At 39.6% G+C, this 27,776-nt stretch overlaps 1 long non-coding RNA gene across 1 annotated transcript in view; it reads left to right on the forward strand.

The window, feature by feature from the left end:
• Positions 1-27,776, forward strand: part of LOC122230769 — a 172,462-nt gene that overhangs the window by 132,245 nt on the left and 12,441 nt on the right. Inside the window, exon 2 of the long non-coding RNA XR_006207846.1 lies at positions 22,498-22,565. This is a non-coding gene — a long non-coding RNA (uncharacterized LOC122230769). The remainder of the gene's footprint in view (positions 1-22,497; positions 22,566-27,776) is intronic.

The following is a 27,776-nucleotide window of genomic DNA, read 5'->3' on the forward strand; positions in this document are numbered from 1 at the left end:
ATCTGATGTCTAATGTCTGACAACTGATACTTCATGTATTTTGCCTGAAGTTTTAGTTGTTTTTGGATAAGGGAGTAAGTCCAGCACTCATTACTCCACCTCACTTAGATATGGAGGTTTCACTGTTTTTCCTACTCCTAGATGTTATTTCCAAGATTTTTGTTTTTATTGAGGTGTAATTGACATATGCCATTGTATTAGTTTAAAATTTTTTTAATGTTTATTTATTTTTGAGAGAGAATGAGAGACAGACAGAATGGGAGCAGGGGAGGAGCAGAGTGTGGGAGGCACAGAATCTGAAGCAGACTCCAGGCTCTGAGCTGTCAGCACAGAGCCTGATGCAGGGTGAAACTCACAGACCCATGAGATAATGATCTCAGCTGAAGCCAGATGCTTAAACGACTGAGCCACCCAGGCGCCCCAACGTTGTATTAGTTTTAGAAGTACAACTTAATTATTCAATATTTGTATATATATTAAAGGGTTCACCACAATATGTCTAGTTAACATTGTACATGGTTATAAATTTTTTTCTTATGATAATAAGTACTTTGAAGATCCATTCTCTAAGCGACTTTCAAATATGCAATCCAGTATTATTAACTATAATCACATGTTCTATGTTACATCCCCATAACTTAGTCCAAGCCGCTTTAACACATTTTGGTTTTCTTTTATTTTTTTTAATGTTTTATTTATTTTTGAGAGAGAGAGAGACAGAGAGAGAGAGACAGAGAGCACGAGTGGGGAAGGGGCAGAGAGAGAGGGAGACACAGAATTCGAAGCAGGCTCCAGGCTCTGAGTGTCAGCACAGAGGCCAATGAGGGGCTCAAACTCACAAACTGTGAGACCATAACCTGAGCCAGAGTCGGACGCTTAACTGACTGAGCCACCCAGGCGCCCCTGACACATTTTAGTATGTATCTGATTGTGACATGATTTTGAGACTCATCTCAGTTCTACAACTTTAATAAGTTACCTAATATTCCTAGTCTAAATGACTTTGTTTCCTTATAAATGATATGATTGGACCAGGTCAGTGATGCTAAATTTTTTATCTTCCTCAGCAGATCTGAGTAAAATTACAAAAATTCTCTCTGGGAGTGATTCTCAGTAGGTTAGGATGAGGTGGGTGTTCATTCCCTTTAGGGGATGAGATAAAAGGAGTTGTGTACCTTGAAAATGGGTCTTTAGTTGGATGTTCCATTCTTTCAACTGACACTCTCTGGAGTAGATGACTCAGTTCTAGGAACATCTGTTTAGCAACTTGAATATATATAGAATCATGTGTAGTTCTGAGAGAGGGACAAATATTTGTAAAACTAGTTTCATATCCCTAAATAATATAGGATATATAGTGATAATGTCTACAGTTCTATCACTAAAATTATCTGAAAAGTATTATATCAGTTGGGATAATGTGTAACTGGTGTTAGAACACATAGCATTAATAAAATTTCTTTCTTGGATCTCAGATTTAAAAAAAATTTTTTTTAATGTCTATTTTTTAGAGAGAGAGCGTGCACAAGTAGGGAAGGGTCAGAGAGAGAGGGAGACAGAATCCGAAGCAGGCTTCAGGCTCCGAGCTGTCAGCACAGAGCCTGACGTGGGGCTCGAACTCACGCACCATGAGATCATGACCTGAGCCGATGTCCGATGCTTAACCGACTGAGCCACCCAGGCACCCCATCTTGGATCTCAGATTTTAAAAAGCACACAAATGCAGGGGGTACATGATATGGCACTTTGCATTGCCAATTAAAATCTGGAAGAGTTCTATAGGACTCTGGGATCTGATAAACAATCTAATCTATGGAAAATGAATATAGTTTTTTTGCACTTTTATATTTTACAAATTTATTTTCAAAATAATTCTAAATCTCAAACTATTATAAATATATCAAGAAGATTCATACACCTCTTTGGGAGAAATTCACCATCAATGCTATTTATCCATAATTCATTGACTCAGCTATAGGAACTAATTTATCTGTATTATGTGTTGGAGACAGTTAAACACGTGCCATTTTACCCAATGAACTAGAATAGTTCAGTAATTTTCCCTCTTGGTAGACTTTTTTATTTCTTACCTACAGAGTCTAATACAATTAATGCATTTATGGATTAGCCGTCTTAGACTGTGAAACAGTTGTTCCAGAAACCCCACTAATCACTAATTACTGTAGATCCTTTCTGGAAAATCATTTTCAATGTGTAGACCCAGGGGTTTCTAATCTGGTTAAGGGATTTCCAAGTGGGATATGCAGCATTTCTGCCAATCTGTACAAACTGATGACTATGTAGCTAAGTGGCACAGGAACTTAATCAAAATCATATGGGCATAACCAGAGACTTGTGGATTTATACACAGTTTCTGGATGTGAATGAAAAGAATTGTTGAAGTATGACCTGGCACCAGACCAGCTTTGTAGTCTAACCCAAACTCCTGTTGCCATCTGCTTACTTTCTCCTGCTTTATTATACTAGTATATATTTTGTACTATAACCTGATTTGTGTTTTATAGTTTCCAATTTGTCTTTACAAATAAGACCTGTTCCCTGGTAGGAGAGAAGAGAGTTTAGCTCCTCAGGAGAACTAAGGCTAATCTTGTGTTGTGACCATGGTTCAAATACACCTGTAGTGAATACACCTGTAGTGCTGTCTTAAGGCCAGCTCTCCTGTCTTCACTGTGCATTTGAATTAGTCAAAAAGTTGCTTAATACAAATTTCTCTTCCTGTCTCAAGAGATTCTGATTCCCATAGGTGTGAGGTGCATTTTTAATAAGCATTTCAAGTGACTCTGATAAAAGTGGACTATAGAAAGACTGCAGTAGATTTGGTTTTCCAAACTTTCCTCACTGCTCTATATTACCTTTTTTTTTTAAATTTTTTTTAACATTTATTTATTTTTGAGACAGAGAGAGACAGAGCATGAACAGGGGAGGGGCAGAGAGAGAGGGAGACACAGAATCTGAAACAGGCTCCAGGCTCTGAGCTGTCAGCACAGAGCCCGACGCGGGGCTTGAACTCATGGACTGTGAGATCATGACCTGAGCCGAAGTCGGACGCTTAACCGACCAAGCCACCCAGACGCCCCACTCTATATTACCTTTACTCAAAACTCAACTGTTTTCTTTTGGGGAAAAAAAAAGCCCAAACAAATATAAGACAGGTGCACACACTCACACCTTGATATTTTAATTAGTAAACATCCTTCTTTCTCCTCTCCCTCACATTACATACTTCCTGTCCACGGGTCTGTTGAATGTAAAATGTCTGGTACTTCATTCTATGACACAGAATGAAAGGAACAGGACAAAAGATGCTGCAGTAAGAAATAAGAAAAGTTAAAGTTTCTTTTTAACGCTTAAATCTGTGGAAAAATGCATTTCCCCCACGTTTCTGGATTCCATGTAGTAAGCTCCTGCTAGAAGTGTCTCTCACCCCAACTCCTAAGTCACTCCTTCCCAAGGAGGCAGACTGTAGTATCTGGTTAACAGGTGATATGAGGTTCTGTGTCTCAGTTGGAGGAAGATAGTGTACTAAAATCCATATGTAGTGGGGAGTTAGCCTCTCTTCCTCCCCTGTTCCCAAGCGTGAAACAGAAACTTGGGTACGTGTGACTAGCAGAGAGATTCACTTTTCCCTTGAATGCCAGGACTGGACTGGGAGTAGGAGAAGAAAAAGTGCTTGTAAGTCTATCGAGCCCTCCCACTAAGCCATATCATCCCAGTAACTTATAAGCAATAAAGGTGATATATTTTTTAATCTGCATAAATGACTCCTGTTTCATCTCAATGTTTTTGAACTTGAGGGGGAAAGGGGGAGTGTTATTTATTGATCCCTACCTCTCAGACCCCAGTGCTTGGCTTACTAACTCATTTACATGTCTCCCTTTGCATGAATCTTTCTATAAGTCAGTTTCTATCCATTTACATGGTCGTGTATACTTGTTTTCCCACAAAATTTTCCGCTAATGAAGAAAAGTATAAATTAATGGGAGCCTGAATGAAAAAGAGCAATTTGCCCTTCTAAACCATGCCAGGAAAAAAAAGCTCTGAACTATGGGTAACTGTGAATGATTCTGTGCTAACACTAAGCAGTTTAAACCAAGGCACCAAAAGCACAGCAATGAATTTATGGCAGTGTAAGAGAAAGAAATTTATGTACAGAGCGTCCTCAATTTATATTTGTGTTAGGCTTATAGAGCCAAGCTCTCCCTGACCAGTCCGGAGCTTGTGTTTTTCTAGAAGCACAGCAGTCCCCAAAGAAACCCCAATCTTTATTCACTTCTCTTGAACCATTTAAAGGGGTTTCATATATATGGTCTATGTAACCTCTTCTTAACTTCTCTTGTCCTTTCCCCCCTCTAGCATTTCTTATTTTTATTTTTTTATTTATTTTTTGAGACAGAGACAGAGAGCAAACTGGGGAGGGGCAGAGAGAGAGGGAGACAAAGAATCTGAAGCAGGCCCCAGGCTCTGAGCCGTCAGCACAGACACCAACACGGACTCAAACTCAGGAACCGAGAGATCATGACCTGAGCTGAAGTCTTAACCGACTGGGCCACCCAGGCACCTCAACCTCTTTTGCATTTTTACTTGGCAGAAGCCTTCCTCTCTCTGAGCCCAGAACTTTCTCTTTGACAGCATCATATCCTACATGCTCCCTCTCTTATCACTGTGTCCTTCAAAAAAATGCCACTGGCACATCACATCTCCCTGCCATGCAGAGCCCCACAGAGGTGGCTCATCTTTTTTTCTGGATTGCTTACGGATTTTGTTCTTTGTTCACCTGGAGTACAGAGGACTCTGCAGGCTAAGCAGGCATACCAGATCATTCTGTTTGGGGAGTATGTATGGGGAAATGGCAGGAGTGGGGTGGGGAGGTTGGGGGAAAATTGGGAGCCTCTACACCTCCGTAATGTTTTTGTCTCATCACGCTTGTAGCATGGAAAGCTACCAGAACTATCTAGATACACTATGTTAGCATGACATCCCATCTTCACCGAAAAGCATTTATGAGTTGACATTTTAATGCTCTGTGTTTACTTTTATGAAATACACAATATTTGTCCAGGCTCCTGAATGATTATTGTTCCCACAGTTTGAGACATTGGGGGGAAGAGGGAATAGAGAGCGGAGTCATCCACTGGATCTGCTGAATCCAGCTTTAACGACGCTGTGACCTGAGACGTGAAATAGATTTGGATCAACATTCTTCAGATTGTCCGCAGATCCTTTTGAAGAGTTGGATTCCTCCCCCACCACATATACACACTCTTTGTAAATGGAATGTGCGGTTAGCATGTTTACTTATGTTTCTGTCCTTACATGTTCTGACTCACCTGCGCTTTGCAAAGAATAAATCACGAAAAATGTTTCCTTTGAAAATTTCCCTTTCTACATATACCCCCTCCTCCCTTTCCTGCCCCTCCTCTATCACAGCAAGTTCAGAACCAGGAGAGATTACTCTAGGGTTTTAAGAACATCAATCAGTTTCACAGTTGGAGGCAAAACACTTTCTTTGGGGAGCACTTCTTAACATAAAGCAGAATACTTTGTTAGCCTCTGGCTGTGTTGAAAGGAGGGAGAACCAGAATTCAGTTGTATTTTTCCTCCTTTATTTATTTTTTTCTCCTTTCTTCCACTTTGGCTATTGAGCTGTGAAGCTCCATGATGGTAAGGAGAAAAGTCACTTCCAACCTTGCCCAAAGACATTGGGGCACCAGTCAGAGCTGAAGTGCTGACTATCCTTCCTCTCCTGGGCCAAAGCATGCTAAATCTTTGTTCAGAGACCCACAAGGGGGAAATAATCCTATAAGTAAAAGCTGCTTTTTAATTTCTGGGAAATTTGTCTGTATCTATCTGCTGATCTCCATACCTATTTATCTCAGACATATCAGCATTGGCAAAATCATGGGCGAAGGGAAAACGTGAGTAGACATATGTGTGGGAGACCAGTCCAGGTAACTTGAAGAACTGCTCAAATAATGAGATGATTTCTTCGAGTGAGATAAATGTTGGCATGATTATCATTCAGCCATGATATTTGTGCAGGCTAATAATGACAACATTTTTACATCCTTAATGTAGCCTGGAGGTCAAAATAGAAGGTTATCCCTTGCCTGGATTGTTTTGTTTTAATAAATCACGATAGGGCTTAGTAACCCTTATCTGTGTCTGCTTTACAGTGTTAATATTTGTCTTAGAATTTGAGAAATGAGGCTGTACACACTTCTTAAGACTTCATAAGAGTTCTAGTTATTATCTGTCCCTGGTGCATTTGGAGGGCAGCGCCAGGAAAGCCTGTTCTAACACTTTTGGTGCCCCAGCAGCAGGAGCTTCCTATCTTAAATTTGTACCTGTCTAAAAATATCCTGCCTGGCCAGGTGAATTATTATGGGAGTCACCTTACTTCCTAGTATTCGTCCTTCCATGTGGGTTTTACTTGGATTTTAACAGGAACTCTCTCTCTTTCTTTTAACGTTTTATTTATTTTTAAGAGAGAGAGAGAAAGAGACAGAATGCGAGCAGGGGAGGGGCAGAGAGAGAGGGAGACACAGAATCCGAAGCAGGCTCCAGGCTCCGAGCTGTCAGCACGGAGCCCGACACCAGGCTCGAACTCACGGACTGTGAGATCATGACCTGAGCCGAAGTCGGACGCTCAACCAACTGAGCCACCCAGGCGCCCCATAAGAACTCTTATATATATATAAATGTCTGTATATATAAATATATATATTTATTTATTTATTTGTTTATTTATTTAGAAAGAGTTAACATGAGCAGGGGAAGGGCAGAGAGAGAGAATCCCAAGCAGACATTGCACTGCCAGCACAGAGTCCCATGCGGGGCTCAAACTCTTCGAACTCTGAGATCATGACCTGAGCCAAAATCAAGAATGGACGCTTAACCGACTGAGCCACCCAGGCGCCCCTTAACAAAGACTCTTATTTACAACCCATGTGCCTTCTGTGACCTGTGAGCTTCTGTGGCAAACAGATTCTACCCTAGAATGCTGCTTCCATGTCTGTTCCTGAGCTGATTCGCTCAGGCTGTTTGCCACATGTGGTAGTGTGTGAGAATGCAATTTGAAGAAGCCAAAGAGTGTAATTCCTCAAATTGGGTGGAAATGCAGTACTGGCCCCAGCAGTGGTTGTGCGTGGGGACCTCCAGGAGTGAAGTTAACTGGAGCAAAGTGGGACAGGCAGTGCTATGTCGAGTTGGAGGGGACTGGGAGAGAGCAGCCAGAGTGGGAAGAAAAATAGAAAAGGAAACCTTTCCTTCTACTTCCTGCGGAAGCTTCAGTGAAATCTCCTTTGACTTTGCGTTCACAGGATTGGATTTGTAGGTTTGGGGGAAGAAGGGCCTTGGGAGTCAGGTTGCAGCAAAGGCTGAGAGCAGCCTCGGGGCAGAAGAGTGAAACCACAGGCTGCCTTAGGGAGCTCAGATGTAACCTGGGTCTACCAGTGCCAAGATAGTTGTCTGTCTGTCTGTCTGTCTATCGATCTAGATCAAGAGTGCACAGAAATATAAAAACTGAACTAGAATAGCATTTTTCTTCTATTTACATGGATTTTAAATATAAGGACCTTAGAGCAGTGAATATTAACCTATTAACCCATCAACCCATGATTTATTTGTACTGAAAGAACCAGTTCTATTTCTGATTTGATTCATGGAATGGGTCTCAAGCACTAGGCAATCTATGTCACTCAGCCAGACCCACTTCCGCTTTTGTGACGTTTCTCTAATTATTTGCTACATCCCTCCCTTCATTTCATTGATAACACTCTGCCCCTTCCCCCGCCTAAACGTTTTTCCTCCTTCATCAACACAACACGGTCACCGGGGTAGTTTTCGAGAGCAATGACAAAGATTCCATTAGAGCCACAAGCACTTCACAGGCTTAAATTTCAAAAGTCTGTGTGTAAATCAATTGTTTCATAGTGTGCTTGCATTTTTGCCTTTGAAACTGTATTATAAATTGTGTAGCAGACTTCATAAATCTGTGGCCTAAAAACTCTTTAAAACGTGCTCTCTTCATGTGGTGAGATGAATCCTTTTTCTTCTCCTGAGCCTGCCATATATTTAGCTAGGTTAACTGAAATAGGCCTTTGGTAATGTAACTCAAGTCAGGGAAAGAGACACTATTTAATAAAAGAACTTGGGTGAGTACACAGTCAAGGCCCATCTTGGCAGTGGGGCCAAGGTGGCACTCTACCCTGAAGTTAGACGACACCACAGCGAGACCTTTGCTTGGTACTTTACACTGCCCCTCACTTACAACCTGGGTGAAGGCTGAGTGTAAGGGCAGGTAGGATATTATTACGGAGGGCAAGGAAGCAAAGGGGTTAAGTAAATAATGGGCCATGCGGTTGGAGGAGAAAAGAGAGAAGACCAGAGAAGGAGAGGTTTTCCTGATAACTGGATGTGGTAGTCACATGGGATGCCCTAACTGGAGAAATTACACCCTGAGCGCATTAGCTCAGGAACAGACATGGAAGGATGAACAGAAAAGAGAGAAAACATGGATAATAGAATAGAAGGAACTTTTAGCAGTAGCTGGGATTATGTAACTTAAAATTCATTTCTGGGAACCTTTCTGTGTAGTGCACTGTGTAAAACCCCTGAACTAGCTCTTACAAGAAATTTATAGAAAATACTTTTGTTATTCTCTGATACACGTGATGTCAGTTTTGACTGTGATCCCATGCAGACATTTACTGGGTGAGAGCCGAAGATATGTCAGTTAAAAAGGCAGAGGGGCACCTGGGTGGTTCAGTGGGTTAAGCGTCCAGACTCTTGATTTCTGCTTAGGTCTTGATTTCACGGTTTGTGAGTTCAAGACCCGCATCCAGCTCTGGGCTGACTTTGCAGGGTGTACTTGGAATTCTCTCTCTCTCTCTCTCTCTCTCTCTCTGGCCGTTCCCTCTCTCTCTCACTCACTCAAAAAATAAACTTAAAAAAAAATTTTTTTAAGGAAGAAGTTGATTGTACCATTGAAAATTTACCTTTTGCCAATTCCAAGGAAACAAATATGAACAATTTTATTATGAATTCGTCTTAAAAATAGAGCTTAGAATACATTACCGGCAGCATTTATTGAAATTCCTGATACCAGTACCATTTTTCCAATGATTTTAAGCCTCCAAGATGTGAATCCTGGTAGATACAATTTGAGGTAAATCAATCTACAACTTCTGTCAAAAGGAGAGGAGGCTGATGAAAACATACCTGAGGCCTTGAGGCTTCTCTGGAGCTAATGTTCCAAATGTCTTGAGTCCGCAAGCACTTTTGTGAGATGCAGGGAGAAGAGCAGGGGAAACAACACAGGAAGACTTTATTGCACTAAATCTGCATTTTAGGAAATTATTTTTTCAGTGGTCTAGAAATCTAAATTTTAGGAAATTATTTTTTCAGTGGTCTAGAAATCTAAAAATCTAAAAGGATCGTATTACTCAATGTGGTTAGCAGTTTATGTTAATGGAACCCCAGCTGTGGGTGTGGTTACCCTGGAAGACTCTCACACAATGCCCCCAGGCTGTGTTCCTGAGCAAGGTGGGAATGACGTTACGAATTTATAAAAAAAAAAAAAAAAAAAAGGCTGGAAAATCAACTTGGTGTAGACCTATCTACTAAGGATCACTAATCACCTTCATTTACAAAGGATAGCGTCTCTTCACTCCCCTGGAACCACCATTTTCTTTAATGTCCACATAGACAGATTCAGCCCTCCAACCCACCTAACCTTGGAAAGTCGTGATTTCCCCCAGAAGGGCAATGTGGGATGGTACTTATCCTCTACCATGGTCGATGGTCTGTCAGCTCTTTCTCTGAACTCAGCCTCCCAACCAAAGTCCCAGATTACCACTGGTGGATTAATTGTTACATTTTTGTGGCCCAAGTAGGGAGAGACACCTCTGTCCTTTATTCTTCAAGGCATGAGACAATCACGAAGGTCCTGTGTATCATGCTTTTACTCAAGAATTAGAAATAATGGATTGAAATTACAGTAAAGAAATCATTTAAGATCAACTGTTCATTTCAACATTCTTTAAATCCTTCTTCCAGCCCCACCACAGAGGTATGTTGCAGGAGGAGTTCTTTAGAAAGCAGAATCTTAGACAAAATTCAGTGTGCAGGATGGGAGTCCTCTTGGAAGGGCTGTGGAAGGAGAGGTAGAGAAGCGGTATTAGGCAGACAGGTTCAGCTGTGATGCATCTCAGTGAAGGCTTCAGAAGACTCCGTGGAGAACTCTGAGCCTGGAATGGCCCTTCTAAGTCACCTCAAGTTGGGGAAAAATGGACAGTCCTTTATACCACTGTTTCATTGGAGCTGAGTTGCTTCAGAAGGATACCACTGGGTGAGGTAATGCTCTTCAGTCTAACCTGTTTTCAAAGACAACCGACAGCTGAGTGCTTTCTGTCAGTAGTCCTCCTACCAGCTAGAATAAGTGTTTTCTAAAAGGGGATCTGAAGGGGCATTACAGTGTCGACTGCAGGAGGCTTTGACTGGCTATCTCTTTCCATGCACATGGCTACACCCATGTGGCCAGATCCCACTTTCTGTGTACTTAGCCCCCTTTTCCATCATCCTCTCTTTTCTCTGAGTCCACTCTAGGCTAAGTACTGTGTCTTACCTTTAATAATGAAAATTTCTATGAATGTTGCTCTCCTTAACAGAATAACTTCCCTTTGGGACCACAGAGAACAACCAGAAGCTTTGAAATCACAGATTTTCCTTAATGAATCTATATGTTCCATATTAAATTCTTAGGTGGGGTGACCAAGATCAAATTCACTGCTTCTTTCATTTGTCTGTACTGAATTTTAAGTGCAAATGATAGTTTGGGGCTGATAAAGTTATTCTTCCCCTTTCCAGAGCAAATGTGAATAACTTTTGTGTATGTGTATTTCTTTTAAAAAAACAAAAACAAAAACAAGATTAAATTTTCAAGACTTAATGATACACAAAATGCATATAGTATTGTATCTTTTTTAAAAAAATTTTTTTAAATGTTTTATTTATTTTTGAGATAGAAAGAGACAGAGCATGAGCAGGGGAGGGGCAGATAGAAAGGGAGACACAGAATCTGAAGCAGGCTCCAGGCTCCGAGCTATCAGCACAGAGCCTGACGCGGGGCTCGAACTCACGGACTGTGAGATCATGACCTGAGCTGAAGTCGGACACTTAACCGACTGAGCCACCCAGGCGCCCCTACTATTATATCTTTAATACACTCCCTCCATTAATATTAAACAGTATTTAAACAGCTTATCTTTTTGCCTTGTCTGTATATATGAGACACACTCCTGAATACAGGTAAGATTTACACTGCTCCTTCCTAAATAAAAATTAAAATTTGCACCTAGAAAACAAACAAAAAGAAAAAAAATCAAAGCGTAAAACTTTAGTGAAATGAAAGCTTTTCTTGTTGAGTATTCAACAATAATATCTGGGGCCGTTAAATTACATTTTATTGGCCTAAATTATATTACAATCCATTGACATCACATAATGATAATCTAATTCCATTTCTTAAATAAATACCACAAACAATACTCATGTTCAGATGTCCCTACACAATTTTAAATAAATTCAAGAATTTGTTTACATTCTGATGATTTGATATATCTGTCAATAAAATCTTTGGACAAGTATGTAACTTCCAGGATGTCGCTGTAGATATAGGAAAAAAACACCTTATAAAGTAATTTATCTTGAACAGTGAGTTAAGCTTCTCCTGATATATTTAGGTTATATCAGTCTACTATGGCTTTCTTCTACTTAGCAATGACTTGATAAAACAATGTTAAAAAACAAACACACCCTAACAACATTTTTGCACAATTTGGCTCCATTTAACAAAAAAACTGGCTCCATCTTTAAATATAAAGCCTAATCCTGATTCATAAAGGCTCAGTTGTGTGTGTATTTCAGTTTATTTTTTCCCTTCCCATTACACACAGATAAGAGTGAGTGAAATAAATTTGCATTCAATACTAGTAAAGCAGTATGGTTTTATATGCACACATATATATTTGTTATAAGTGTGTGCATGTTCATATATATACACAAAAAAAGTATCTTCTTTTAAAAAATGGTTAGAGGTCATCAATGGCTAACATAATTCTGACAATGAAATTTCATTTAATCAAGTTTTGGGTTTTTTCTACATACAGAGAGATACTCAAAACATTTGTGACCTAGTGGATTATAGATGTAATATCTTGATTCAGGGGTGATTTTGGAGACATTGCAAACATGTATAAATATGGAACTTTATGAAGACCTTGAAAAATATAAATATAGCAACCATCTTTGAGGTTGTATTTTGTCCCAACCACTTTGTATATAACATCTCATCAAATCCTTGTAAAAGCTCTAAAGCTATTGTTGGTGTTGTTATATTTTACATATGAAGAATTTGAAGCTCAGAAGACAAAGTGATTAACCCAAAGTGATAGAAGTTAGAGATTTTAATCCAAAACTCCTTAGCCCCAAAGACCTTGGTTTTTTTACTCTTCAACCATGATGCGGCTACGGGGCCCATCTTTAAAAACTGACTAGTCCTGGGCTTTGGAATGGTCAGTTTGGCATTTTCAGCCATTATCATTTCATCTCTTAATTCAGTAAACATTTATTTGTGCCTTTGGATGCTAGGAAATATGATAGAATCCAGTGTGGCTGAACCAGCTGATTTTGGGTATATGCTTAGGTAATTTTTTTTGGATGGGGGGGGAGAACTTAACAGTGGAGTATTTGGTCATGTCATTCAGTCCTTGTCATAAGCATGTTTCTGGGATGGTGTTAGATATGAGCCTATTTAGAAACATGAGATTGGTCCCGATAACACCTTAAAGTGTCTGTAATCTTCCTTTCTATGAAAACAAAATGAAATCATTTAAAGCTTGGGAGAAATTTTCAGTTGGCACAGAAAATTGAGGGAAAAATGTGTATTCATTAATTTCCTAATCTAATTGAAAGGACACCTGCAGGTTTTATTGATTAGGCATCTTAGCAATAACTCGGTTGCCTTAATTAGTTCTCTTATAATTGCATGGAGATTAATTTTCACTCTGAGTATCAAATCACAGAAATCAAATAAAAATATTTATTGAGTGTCTTCTGAGTGTAAGTCATCATGAAATAAGAATTGGAAAAATCTGTGAGTTCATCACATTTGTCCTCCATTTAAGAATAATGCTATTTGTCTTCTCCAATATTTCTTCCGGGACCTTATCTGATGTGATTTTGACTATCTTATCCTAAGTCACAAATTTTGACAGAGGACTTTATTTTTCCAGATAAGCAGTTGAGCAGTCGATTCTGTCTTTACCCACTTGGAAAACCCTCTGGTTCTTACCAGAAAAACCCTCCATTCTATTGTAAGCACTAACATTAGCACATAGCAGAGTAAGTAGCTCCATTCCCTATTCTATTAATAGCTCTCTGGTTTCCTTTTCCAGAATCTCCCCACTTCACTCTCAGCCATGGTGCATAGTGAGTCTAGCAATAATCACAGGCTCCAGCAAAGGCCATGAAACCTAAGCAAAACTGGTTAAAACCTTGTTCATCTGGATTTGTTTAGGGATGGGAAGGTAACCGACTGGGTCAATGAGAACCCTTCCCCAGAACTTTCTGGTATTATCGAGGGGGAGAAACTCTTTCATCTTAGAAGATCTCAGTCTGCAACTGCCGGGTGCTACTCTGTGGATGAGGCCTATCTGTGAGTGAGGTCACTCCAGAGGAAGGTAGAGATAAGGAAGGAGAGAAGAAAATTAGACACTAGGTCTAGCTTTCATCATTTCAGCCTTTGACTGGAACTAGACCTACTCTTGAACTTTTCTAATACATGAGCCAATTAATTACCATTTTGAAATAGCGAATCAAATCGGATTTCAGTACTTATAACTGATAGCCACATGATAAATACACATATCTACCTGGACAAATGCATCAGTGGGAAGGAAGAGACAGCACCACCCTTATTGTATACAGTCCTTCCTCTTCTCATCTACTTCTGTCCTTGTCATTTATAGCATTTCCCTCTAACATGCTTCCTTCCCTTTAGCATCTTTACTAAGGTGCCAGTGGGGAATTTAGTTTGGCAAAGTCTCTCTTGGCAATCTGCCCTATACCTGAGCTACCACTGCTTGAAGAAGTTTGGGATCTGCCCAGACTACCTGAAATGGGAGTGATGCAGGAATTGCATTTGTATGAGATCATTCTATCTTAGGACTTTCTTCTGTAGTCTTCAGAGCTGTCACATTACTTTGTTCCTGTAGTTCACTGAATCTTGACAGCTGTCAGGCAAGACTTGATACAGTGACAATACAATCAATTAAGAGGCTGGGAAGAAGATGCTGGCTTCTTCCTAGCACATGAGTTCACCTGTCTCCACCAAGCACTAATTAACTATTCTGTTTGGAGAGTGCTTCACAATGTGGCAGATTACAAGGGTCTTCAGACAGGCTTTTGATGAGGAGTTTTGTCTGGCTTGTCCAATTGTGCCAGTGAATCTCTTAGAGTTCAACTTTTCTCATATTGCTTAATATCACTCAGAGCCGGTGCAGTCATGTGCTGTAGTTACAGACTCATCTGGAATGGTGACCCTTTTTTTTAGGACTCTTACTCTAATCTACAGTTATGTGTTGTATGTTTCTTGATGAAGGCTTACCTACCTATCTATGCCATTAGCTACATGAAACTAACATCTTGTGGTGCCTGGGTGGCTCAGTTGGTTAAGCATCTGACTTCAGCTCAGGTTATGGTCTCATGGTCCGTGACTTCGAGCCCCACATTGGGCTGTGTGCTGACAGCTCAGAGCCTGGAGCCTGCTTCAGATTCTCTCTCTCTCTCTCTCTCTCTCTCTCTCTCTCTCTCTCTCTCAAAAATAAATAAACATTAAAAAAAAAGAAACTAACTCGTCTTTGAATCTGCAACACCTAGCACTGTGCCACACATATGAAGGTATTCTGTGAACACTTGTTTAAAGAAAGGATGAATAAACAACTAAAAGAATGAAAAGAGTATAAAATCACATTTAAGGAGATGAACTGAGAACATCCATTTGATAAAAGATGGGGAGGACAGGAAGCAGAACACATACGCAGTGAGATAAAGAAATCCCTTTCATTGAGAAAGAGTACACATTCTACCCACGGGACCCCTTGTGTCTACCTCACACTAAACCTGCAGTAGAGGCTACAATCCCCATGCTGCTCTGAGAATAGGGAATAGGGAAATCTTTGTGAAGGCCTTGCTGGAAAGGGGGTGAGATGAGACAAAAGGAGAGAAGTTCACGGATGCATCGGTCTTGGTGCTAGAAAGTACTTGAGAAGACCACCTTGTACAGCCTCCCACCTTTTGCAGGAATTTTTGCATTTATAGATGTGTCATTCATAGGGGTTTGTTGACTTTTATGAAGTTCAAAGTCATGGTTATCTACAGGAAATGGCTTCAGTCTGTTTCAGAAGCAAACCAATTTAGACTCTTTTCAGAGTACAGTTGGGCAGTTCCCTGTTAGCCGAAAGATGGAAACTCGAACTTTTTGAAACTTCTTTGAAAATGACGGATATGAGTGGAATGAATCACCATGTCTGTCCACAGGGGGAGTTTCCCACAGCTGTGATGCAGTACTAAGAGACGGTGTGGGGGGTGAGTGTGGAAAAAGGTGTAGAGATGTTAAGAGGCACATAGGGTGGTTCCAATTCTCTCCTGTACCAGCAACAACAACACTATGAAGAAGAGAAACCCTAACTTTCCTTGCCTCTGTGAAGGAAGTTAAATTGCATGTGTAATGCAGAGCGTGGCTGAGTGTGATCATTTCAACACCATAGTGATGGAAAGCTCTCTGGAGGAGATCCTGCTGGCCGTGTTGGAGTTTCACAAGATGGCTGTGAAAATGCCCAGTGCTGCCCAGACACCTTTACTCCATCACACCGTGAAAGGACACATGTAGCAGGAGGGAGACATATGCTTCTCCACCTAACTGAATCCTAAATAGAACATTTCCCGAAGGAGGCAGAGCAGTGTGAAGACTGGATGACAGCACCACAACATTACAAATATGGGGAGGAACTGAAACCCTTTCTGATCAGGATTGTTGAAAATCCACGGAGAATCGGGGGACCCACCCTCCTGTTTTACCCCTGGGCAAGGCAGAGCCCACAAGCAGTCTTCTGAAGGATGCAGAGGTCAGAATGGTTCAGATGGTCTGTGTTGGGGGACACGGGCGTGAGCAGTGAGGGGGCCTGGATCAGGTCCTCGTGCTTCTTCACCACGGAAGCTGCAGGTCACACACAGGAAGCTGCTGTTGAGTGAGCCCTCATGCCAGGTGAAGAGAAATGGAGAAGACCAACCGGTGATCCGTCCTTGAGGACGATGTGGGATGTGGCACAGCCAAGCTCCAACTAATGAGGAACAGCTTCACCAAAGTGGCCACATTTAAATCCATTATCCACATTCAAAATGGGCTTGGGGCACAGGAGTAGGAGGCAGAGGCGGGTAAGGGTACAGGCCAGGCCTATTGATGTGGGTATGGGTGAGGCCCAAAGGGTGGAGATAATGTCTTCCTTCCCCTGCCTGGGATGCACAGGCAATTAAAAAATGGTTTTTATCTTAGACCGCTAATTCTTAAGTTTCAGTGTGCCTAAGAATTACTTAGGGGATGAACAAAATGCAGATTCCTAAATTCTACCACCAGAGAATATAAGAAACTCTTTCCAGGAGAGACTGGAAATGCAAAGCTTGAGATTTTTTTTATTTGCATGAAAGTTGTCATTAAGGGAAGAAAAAAAATATACATTGGAGTTTTCAAAAGCTTTTTCCTTTCTATTATGACAGTTTTTGCATGCTTGTACTTTTACACATTTTTATTGGATCTTGGAGTAAGCCTGTCCCTCACATAAGCAGGGAAAAGTTGTCATTGGATGACATCATTGTCAATCATCTGGATCAAGTGCAGGAAGCTGGTGGCCTCAGCAAGGACAGGTTGTTACTAAGTTGTGGGCTTTATTGAAAAAAAAAACAAAAACCAAAAAACAAAACACAACATAAAAAAACTTTCTGAGGGATGTAACTGTTTGAGTTCTAAAGCTTTCAAGCCACAGCTTTATAAAGAGAAACTGAACTACTTGGGGTATGGCAAGAACCAGAGTCTTTGGCCAAGAATTCCCCCAAATAGCAGGTTTGGACTAGGGAGCGGGAATCTGCATTTGTACAAATCATTTATTATTTGATCCTTGTGCACACTTTCAGAAACACTCCAGAAAAACGTCATTATGCGAAATGGTTCTTCAATTTTCAGTTACCTCTTTTTTTTTTACTTAGTAAGTACTGTAGTAATTTTCAAACTACTCCCGAGTTTTATGAATCCACAGAGGTGTCTCTTGAACCACCTACCAGAACCCAGCAAAGAATCTAAAGAATCTAAAGGTTCTTTGTACCTTGATCCCACATCAGAGCATCTGAGCTTTTATGTATATAGTCATTTATAAAGGGGTAGCACATAAGAGTTCATCTGAAAAAAGAGTGCCCCTGTTAACAGGAAAACAAAACACCACTGTGAGCGGTAACAACTTGAAAGTCTCTGGACCAAATAGGTTCATTGTAAAGCTCTCTGTGTCAGGCTCCACCTGCCCTTCTGCCTTGTCTTTCCAGCTTCCTGGAACTTTCTGTGGGCCTCCCCTGCAGACCTGCTGGTGCCATAGCCAATCCTGTCTGGGACAGGAAGCTTCTCAGCTGCCTCAGCACCACCCTCTGGTATGCCTTAGATTCCATGGTGCTGCCTGCAATGGTGCCTGGGCCCTGCTGTCACTAGCAGGTTGCTGTGGCCCCCACTGACAGGCTTGAGTGGGTGCCCAGTTTCCTGGGGAGAGGCAGTAAGGCTTAAGAAAGAGGAAAGGCTTTGAAGTCAGACAGACTTAAGAGTCTAGCCCTGACTCTGCCATTTCTTAATTCTTTGATCTTAAGCAAACTGTCTCATGTCTCAAGGTCTGCTTTTCAAGTGTAAGCATAAGAGCATTCACCTTTCAGGGTTGTTATGAGATTCAATAAACTATGTAAAGAGCCTAGCACAGTGCCTGGTATTAGAAGATGCTCAGTGAGCTTCCTTTGAGTTGCAGCTTAAGGCTTGTGCTGCCAACGTGTTCTTGGTGCTTGATGTAACTTCACTAGACATTCCAGACTTCCCAAGAGTTTCATATTTAGTTTCAGTTGGAATTTGAAGTTATTTGGAGGTAAAACATATTTAATATGATGGCATTTACTAAAGTATAAAATATTTGACAAATGTCTCATCATAAAAGATCAGGAGGAAAAAAATTCACCAAGAGCCAGGAAGGTTTGAGCAATATAATGGAGAAGTTTGGGGGAATCAGACATCAAGTAGGAGCGTCTTGTCTCTCCTGGGTTTGTAAAAACCTTCGCCGAAATTAGTATCAATTTTTACCCTAGATATAAAACATGTAGTGCCAATAATAATACATCATTTCAGTTTGAATTCACTGTATTAACTCCTTATAAGGAATTCTGTAGTAGTATTAGACTTGCAGATTCAAATTGCAAGGCGACCTACTTAACTGCTATTATTAGCTTCTGAATTCTCTTGACTGCTTAGATGGCTAGGCGTTAGGTTAACCTTTTCACACACAGATTTCATTTAAACACCAACAACTCTGTGTCTTAGGTACTAATGCCATTCTCCTTTTGCAGAGTCGGACACCGAGGTCCACAGGTAAAGAGCTTGGCAGGGTAGCAAAGCTAGTGAGTGGCAGGGGTGACGCTCAAACCCTGGTTGTTGGACTCCAGACCCACAGTGAACATTCGTGGACCCGTAGCCATTCAGTTCCTTTCAGTCAAGGCTTAATCAGGAAATGAAAAGCAGAGCTCTTCCTAATCCAGCAATGCCCCCCACCCCCCATCTCTTTTTTCTCCGGTTCATCCATTTTCTTAATTAGCAACAATTCAACTGTCAATGATCAGGCATTTGAGAAATCAAAGAAAGGCAAAATTATCATTAATTGATTTTGAAGCGGGGGGTGGGGGGGGTGGGGGGGTGGGGGGGGGGCCGGGTGAGGGGGACGAGTGCTTACATTTCCGAGACTGAGATCATTTCCCTCAACGTAAACATAGTACCCGTCAGTACTGAATGCTTGCACCAAGTGCATGACACGTATTGTTGCCTGGAACACACAGGTCATCCCGTGAGATGTCGTCACCCCCATGGAGCCGACGCATAGACATTTTGAATTACTTTCATGTGGTCACTTGGTCAGCAAGCGGTGGAGCCAGGAATCCAGCCCTGATAAATCTGATTCTGAAGTTTGTGCTCTTAACGTCTATACCACGTTGTCTTCAGTTTTTGGAAGGAATTTTCATTTCTCATTCACTTTTATCTTCATTAGATACTAAGTATCTTGAAACCTCACTTTTTCTTTCTATTTCACTTTCCTACAGAGTGCATTTCAAAGTGGTCTACATGGCAGGGGCTCTGAGTGACTCCTAAGAGACAAAGGGGGGAAGGGAGGCACATTTATGACCTGAAAAAATGCCAGTAGCCACATTTGTTTTGTCCTGCTGATTCTTGTGGACAAACCCTCACCTATGGAGGAATCTCATAAATCTTTAAAGATGTGTGATTAGATCTTCACTGGGTGTGTAGTTTATCAGTCCACTTTTGTACCTTCCTGGTAAGTGTGCATTGATTTACATGACTATCCCTGAGGGCAATGAATTACTGAGAAACACAGATGAAGTGGAGTTTCTCTGAGTGGAAGTACACCAGGCTCTGATCCACAGGATCTTGTTTACCCTTCTTTCTAAACATTCATCAGCTGAATAGCAGTGCATTTTCTTTCTGCTATACAGATGTTAATGTCTTGTCTCTGCATTCTTTGAATTTTTATTATCCTTGTAAAAAAACACAAGGCAACAAGGCCAACTGCACAACCCAATTTCCTTCTAAGCTTTCTTTCTGAAAACTGGCCTCTTCTTGAGCTCCTATTTACAGTTATTGGTTGCAGTTCATTCAGTTATTCATTTTGTTTAAGTCCACAAATACCTATAGAGTCCTGGGCACTGGGGTAGACCCGAGCTAAAAACACAGATATGGTTTTCACCTTCATAAAACTTACAGCTCGGGGTGCGTGGGTGGCTCAGTCAGTTAAGTACCAATGCTTGGTTGCAGCTCAGATCAGGATCTCATGGTTCGTGAGTTTGAGACCCGCGTCGGGCTCTGCGCTGGTGGCACAGAGCCTGCTTGAGATTCTCTCCCCCTCTACCTCTCCCCCACTCATGCTTGTACGCCGTCTCTCTCTCAAAATAAATAAATAAACTAAAAGAAAGAAAGAAAGAAAGAAAGAAAGAAAGAAAGAAAAAGAAAGAAAGAAAGAAAGAAAGAAAGAAAGAAAGAAAGAAAGAAAGAAAGAAAGAAAGAAAAAGAAAGAAAAAGAAACACGGACATTTTATAGTGTGAATTTCATTTATAGAATGAAATTTCAACTGAGTAAATTTAAACATCGAATTGGGTTTATTAAGCAATTCATGAATTGGGCAGCATCCCAGCTAGCAAGCAGAGGGGAGCTCTGAAGAATTGTACAAAATGGAAGGTTTTTATAGGAAGGAGGATGGGGCAAGAGGTTATTAACAAAAGAAAAGGAAGGATTATTTCAGGCCAGGACATCATCTTTTTGGGGAAGGGAGTAGGCAGGGTTTTTAATTATACTGATAACATCACTCATGCTGATAAGGAAATTTCAGATTTACTGTTAAAATGTCACATTCTCGGAATAGGTTGAAACTGTAACTAAGTCTTGGCTTACTGTTTTGGGGGCCAAATGGCTCCATTTTGGACTTTTTTTCTTTCTTAACAATTTATATTATTTTCATAGTGTTGATTAGTAAAATTTATTAAGACTTTCCATACAATCTCTCTCATTTAACCCTCAAAACAGCTCAGGAGGTAGAGATTACTGTCAGTGTATAAATGAGGAAAATGAGGTTTTCGGGGTAAATAATTCACTCAACTGACAGAGACAGCAAGTGGCAGGTTTGGGATTTTAACCCAGTTCTTCAGCAGAAGAGTCCATTTGTCCTTTCTTTTTTTTTTTTTTTTCTTCACGTTTATTTATTTTTGAGACAGAGAGAGACAGAGCATGAATGGGGGAGGGTCAGAGAGAGGGAGGCACAGAATCTGAAACAGGCTCCAGGCTCTGAGCTGTCAGCACAGAGCCCGACGCGGGGCTCAAACTCACAGACTGCGAGATCATGACCTGAGCCGAAGTCGGCTGCCCAACCGACTGAGCCACCCAGGTGCCCCTCCATTTGTCCTTTCTTAATGCTATGGCGACATCACATTAGTTAGTGCTGCTTTGAACTGGTGCTCACATTTTTACCTGACTTTTAAAATCTTTTCATCTCATTTATCTCTATTGCGCATTCATAGACCCCTTATGCATAATTATTGACACAACACTGAGAAGTCCTAGCTAGCCCCTTTAGCCAGTTGGATTATTCTCTATTTTCCATTCCCCAAACTCCCTCACTATAGCTCGTCATAGCATCTTCCTTTGGCCCATCAAAGTCGAGGACTTCTTGGATGGCAGTTATGCTTATGATTATCTGTGGAAAAGACTGAAATGTATGCTGAAAATTGTTTTTGTTTTTAATGTGGTCATATAACAAAATTCTTGGGTGAACTTAACAGTGTGATAAATATGGTGGTCTTCTTTCATTTCCATTTGACTTGTTTTTAAAATATTAGGCTTGTGCAACAGAAGAAGCCCTTATGCCATATGAGAGCAAGTTATATATGCTTTCTTGAGCCCTATGCAACAGAGAGGCAGAAGGAGGAAATAGATTGGCAGATGAGATCTAAACATTGTAAAGGTTCTCCTGAATCCTAATTTAACATGTCTAGAAGGTCCCCTTGTAGAGACTGTGTTAACATTAAAAAGATCTTTGCTAAAATAACAGTACAAATGTGTCTGAAAACTTATTAATGATTGTAACACACTTAGTAATACAAAAAAAATGTTATACAACATACATTATACAAGGGCCCCTGTATGTTCTTACAATGGGGTTTGGTAACACCTGGATTAGAATGAAAATACAGATTTCTGCTGCCTTAAATGCTTTTTGAAGTAACATGAGTAATAATTAAAAAAATTAATTTCTCTTGAAGTCAAACTAACATAAGCCTGATTCAGAATATCCTTTGGCTTTTTGTAGTTCATGTGGAATAAATATTCTCTAATTGGGACTTGGCTTTTGAACCCGTTGATAATAAGCAACTGTTTCATAATACTGTAAATCTGTCACTCTAAATGATCTTGATTATCGTGAAAGTACACGGCATTTATTCAAAGCATATTTATTGTGCATCTACTATAGGCTGAAGTATGAGGTTTTGATTGCATATAGTTTGGCTGCTGCCCCCACCCTCACCTTTCTATTAATTGAAAGCTATCTTGACTTTTTCTGCAGGATTAATGCTTAGAATGTCAGCAAATTCAACCCATCACCCCTCTGAATACATTCATCTTCCTACCAGGGTAAGTGCAATGTTCTTTTGGGTATTTATTTTATAACCTGTAACCTTGGTGAGCTCTCTTATTAGTTCTAATACTTTTTTTTTATCTGATTCCCTTAAGTTGCCTAAGTAGGCAACAATCATATCTTCTTCAGATTAAGATATATTTGGCTCCTTTTTTCCAAAATATGTATCTCTTAAATTCCATCATAGCATTAGGTAATAATATCGGTAATGGCTAACATTCTCTGCTTATTCTGTATTTTAATAGAAATACTTTAGAATTTCACGATTAAAAGTAATATTGACTGTTTACAATGAAAGTCCTTCATCAAGTTAGAGAATTATCCACCTGGTCCCAGGAAACTAAAGGTTTTAAGCAGTAGTGGGTGTTGAATTTTATCAAAAATGTTTTGGCATCAGCTGTGTAAGATATAACTTACAAAGATAACACTTAATCTTTGTTCTGAACCCACTAGCTACGAATCTTGTGTGAAGGCCATTGTGATCATTGAGATGAAAGGAAATAAGGGCCTAGCCAGGCAGTTACCTGACCACCAGCTGCTGGAGAAGAATCTGAGTAGGAAACAAGTCCATTAATTCCATAGGCACGGAGGGTTATATACTTGGTATGTGGTGCTGAAGAAAAATATAAGAATGGTGTCTACTATATTGGAGATGCCAGTTTGAGCCACATGTATATGAGGAAAGTATTATAGGAGTACTGTAGTTTTGAATAAAAAGGAGGCGGGTGAGCCAAAAAAAATGACATCAAGCTGTAACAAGTCAGAAAAAGAAAAAAGAAAGGTGGTAACAAATGTGAAATCAACTTTTCTTAAACTGACCAAAGTAAATTGGAATGACCTTGAATAGAATTCAATAAACATTAGCTGTGGTTTATGAGAAAGGTATAGGTTGGAGAAAAAGGTCTGCAAAGGATTTGAACAACAGCAGTACCTCAACCATTGAGAGTTAATGCACTTGCCAAGGGCCAGAGCCACCGAAGTGAGCAGAAAGCTCAAGGATGCGTTCCTCAAGAGGGTGGAAACCTGAACATTTTTGAGGATAAGAAGCCAACAAAGAAAAATTTTGAGCAAACCAGATATAAGGAATTACTGGCAGAGAAAAATCTGCAGAGGTGGGCTAGTGGGAGGTTTGGAAATGGAGAGAGGGAATAGGACCAGGAGGAAGCAGATGTAGGAGTTAATTTAGGAAAGAGGATGAGTGTGTAAAAGTACATAGGAATGTGCCCAAAATATGTACACAGATATTTTCTGGAAGAGAAAAAGAAAAAAAATGGCCTCAAGCTTCACAGTGACATAATAAATGGGGTTCTCTGCTCTGAAGATGGAACTAGACATAGGACAAAAGAAAAACTGGGCAACAACTACAATGTGGAGTTTTCCATAGTGTTAATGAAGGGTAAAAAGAATTTTTGAGCATTAATTAGGAGCCACTGTCTGAATCTATTAAGGGCTAAGAGGCTAGAAGATGAAGTTTACTCAGTGTGTGACTTTCTCTAGCTGTTTTCTAGGGCAGGGGTGATCCAGGGTTGAGGGCTGGTGTGAGGAATAGGAAAGAGGTCCAAGGAGGCAAAGGGATCAGGAGTCATAGTTTCTCTAACATCAAAGGGCTGACCAAAACCTCAAGCCAGGGTAGAAATTCAACCATAATCTAGTAGATTATTATAGATGATATGTATTCAGCCTTTGTATGTACAAGTTAATAAGACAGAAATAGACATAATTGCTTAAATCTTTAACTGCAGAGCCCCACTGTAGACACACATCAATAAGGTTGGCCCTTGAGCTACCTAATTTCAGCAGTAGAGCTTTTATTAACCATGGTTTATGTTTGAGTTGACTATGTCATGACATTGCCATATATATATATTTTATATATATAAATTTATATATATTATTATTTATATATTTATATATATAAATAATAAATAATAAATATAAATAAATATATATAATATATAAAAATAAAGATATATATAAATATATATAAAATATATATCTTGTCCCTGCCCAGTAAAGTAAAAGGAAAATTGAGCTAGTAATCAATAAGTGTATATTTTTACCCTTATCTTAGCCACACAGCTGTGTAATTAGGGTAGACCGTATTATTGTTTTGAATCTCAATTTCTCTATCTATTAAAGGGAGGGGATGGGGAGAGAGAGGGAGGATGGGGGAGAAAGAGGGAGGAAGGCAGGGTGAGAAGGAGGGAGATAGAAAGGGCGAGAGAGAGAGAGAGAGAGAGATTAAGGTAGATGTGTTTTAAAGATGTCCTCCTGGTTCCAACAGTTCATAACCATAAACCAATGAGTATTTTCTGTGGACTTAGAATGCCCTTAACATTCTTTTTGAATGAGATCCTTTTCTTCCTCATTAACTCTTCATGAAAATTGTCCAGCTTGTCTCCATTTTCCTCTTTATTTAAAAATGTTCACCTCTTCCTCTCCTCCCCACCCTCCTTCAACAACATAGGCTAAGAAACATTAAGGTCATGATTTCTCTAATAAAATTATTTATGCAATCTATTTCCTTTTTTTCTTCCTTTGTTTCCTCTTCTTATTAGGGTATCTTTTGACTATTTTTAAAAGGTAAAGGTATCATTTTTATTACCATTGTCATGATTACGGCATTGATGCTGCCACAATGCCTTATATGAAAATTATTTTTACTTCCAATATCTCATGTAGCAAGGTTCCTGTTAGACTAGCAGAACTCTATGGAGACCTCAAAGTTAAGCTTTTATTTCAAGAGTCAGCCAATGAATGTTGCCATTCTTTAATTAACAGGAAAAGAGGTGAATTGGTTCCAAGTTCTAATTAAAAACATGTAATGCTCTTGTACCAGAATGTTTATTAAGGAACCAATGATTGCTTGTTGACTTTATTATAATACATCAGGTAAATATTTTTATTGTCAGTGTTGCTTAATAAATAAATTGATGACTACAGGTATTTTCCTCAGTGATTCTAAATGGAAAGATTCTCAAAGCATGTATGAAGACACAGACACAGAATTTAGTCCACCTAAAAGTGATTAGCTCAAACCCAATCAAAACAAGATCAAGGACTTCAAAGTGTTCCTTTAATTTTGCTTTAATTAATTTATATCCTATGTCATATCCTCCCCCTTCTGCAAAAAAAAAAAAAAAAAAAAGACCACTCCACTAAACTCAAAGCAGCCTAATAAAGGTAATAAAATACAGCATGATAAAATAAATCTAAATGTTCATATGCTATACTTCAATATGTTAACAATCATTATCCAAGTGACGTGATAATCTTTAATTTTCTTACATATTGTCTATCTGTATTCCCTACATTTCTCAACAGTGAACACATATCAACAATATAAAAATAATACAAGTAATGCTAAAATAAAGGTACAGTAACTTAAAATGAAGTCAGGAGTGCCTTAGTCAGTTGAGCATCTGACTCTTGATTTTGGCTTGGGTCATGACCCCAGAGTTGTAAGATCAAGCCCCATGTTGGGCTCTGTGCTGAGCATGGAGCCTGCTTAAGATTCTCTCTTCTCTCTCTCTCTCTCTCTTTCTCTCTCTCTCTCTCTCTGCTCCTTTCCCCCACTCACACATACTCTCTCTAAAAATAATATATAAAATAAAATAAATAAAATAAAATAAAATAATAAAAAAGCAAAATAAAGTCAAAAGTAAGATTAGTGCTTGGAATGCATGCTCTGACTTTAAATATGCTTGTTTGATGCCAGTCACGAATTTAACTGAGTTTTCTAGCATCTAATGCAAAAATGAAAACAGAACCAATTCCATAATCTAAAGGGTGTCTGAGTTTAAGAGCCATCTATTTCTCAAGAGAGGAGCACATAATCCTGTTGTTGATACTTAAGAAATATCTCATACCTGGATTATACTATGTAGTGTGAGAAATCATAACTCAAACAGTATTCTAGAAACCACAGTGATGAGTTTAATGGAATGGTCTGTGTAGGTCTCAATTCAGACTAATGACATTTTACCAAAGAATAATTTGATGTAAGGCAATTGCCTAGGAGGTCGGCATGATGCCCAAAATGTATTGGGCATATCTGATGACATGTTCATTCCATACTGAGATTTTTGAGCACCTAGAGAAATGGATATACTGACTATCCTCCGAGCAATTATACATAAATATTGTCTCATTCAAACTTTTATTTTTAATTTATTTTTTGAAACATTTTAATTTATTTATTGTTTACTTTATATCCAAGTTAGTTACAATATGATACAATAATGATTTAAGGAGTAGATTCCTTAATGCCCCTTATGCATTTAGACCATCCCCCCTCCCACAACCCCTCCCACAACCCTCCTGTTTGTTCTCTATATTTAAGAGTCTTTTATGTTTTGTCCCCCTCCCTGTTTTTATATTATTTTTGCTTCCCTTCCCTTATGTTCATCTGTTTTGTGTCTTAAAGTCTTCAAATGAGTGAAGTCATCTGAATTTGTCTTTCTCTGACTAATTTCACTTAGCATAATACCCTCCAAATGGCAAGTCGCAAATGGCAAGATTTCATTCTTTTTGATTGCTGGGTAATACTTCATTGTATATATATACCACATCTTCTTTATCCATTCATCCATTGATGGACATTTGGGCTCTTTCCATACTTCGGCTATTGTCGATAGCTCTGCTATAAACATTGGGGTCTGTGTGCCCCTTTGAAACAGCACACCTATATCCCTTGGATAAATACCTAGTAGTGCAATTGCTGGGTCGAAGGGTAGTTCTATTCTTAATTTTTTGAGGAACCTCCATAGTGTTTTCCAGATGGCTGCACCAGTTTGCATTCCCATCAGGAGTGCAAAAGAGATCCACTTTCTCTGCATCCTCACCAACATCTATTGTTGCCTGAGTTGTTAACGTTAGCCATTCTACAGATGTGAGTGGTATCCTGTTGCCGTTTTGATTTGTATTTCCTTGATGTTGAGTGATGTTGAGCATTAGTTCATGTGTCAGTTGGCCATCGGGATGTCTTCTTTGGAGAAGTATCTATTCATGTCTTTTGCTCATTTTTTCACTGGATTATTTGTTTTCCGTGTGTTGAGTTTGGTAAGTTCTTTACAGATTTTGGATGTTAACCCTTTATCTGATACATCATTTGTAAATATCTTCTCCCATTCTGTCAGTTGCCTTTTAGTTTTGCTGATTGTTTCCTTTGCTGTGCAGAAGCTTTTTATCTTGATGAGGTCCCAATA

This window comes from Panthera tigris, chromosome C2, assembly GCF_018350195.1.
Source record: "Panthera tigris isolate Pti1 chromosome C2, P.tigris_Pti1_mat1.1, whole genome shotgun sequence".
NCBI classification, from domain to species: domain Eukaryota; kingdom Metazoa; phylum Chordata; class Mammalia; order Carnivora; family Felidae; genus Panthera; species Panthera tigris.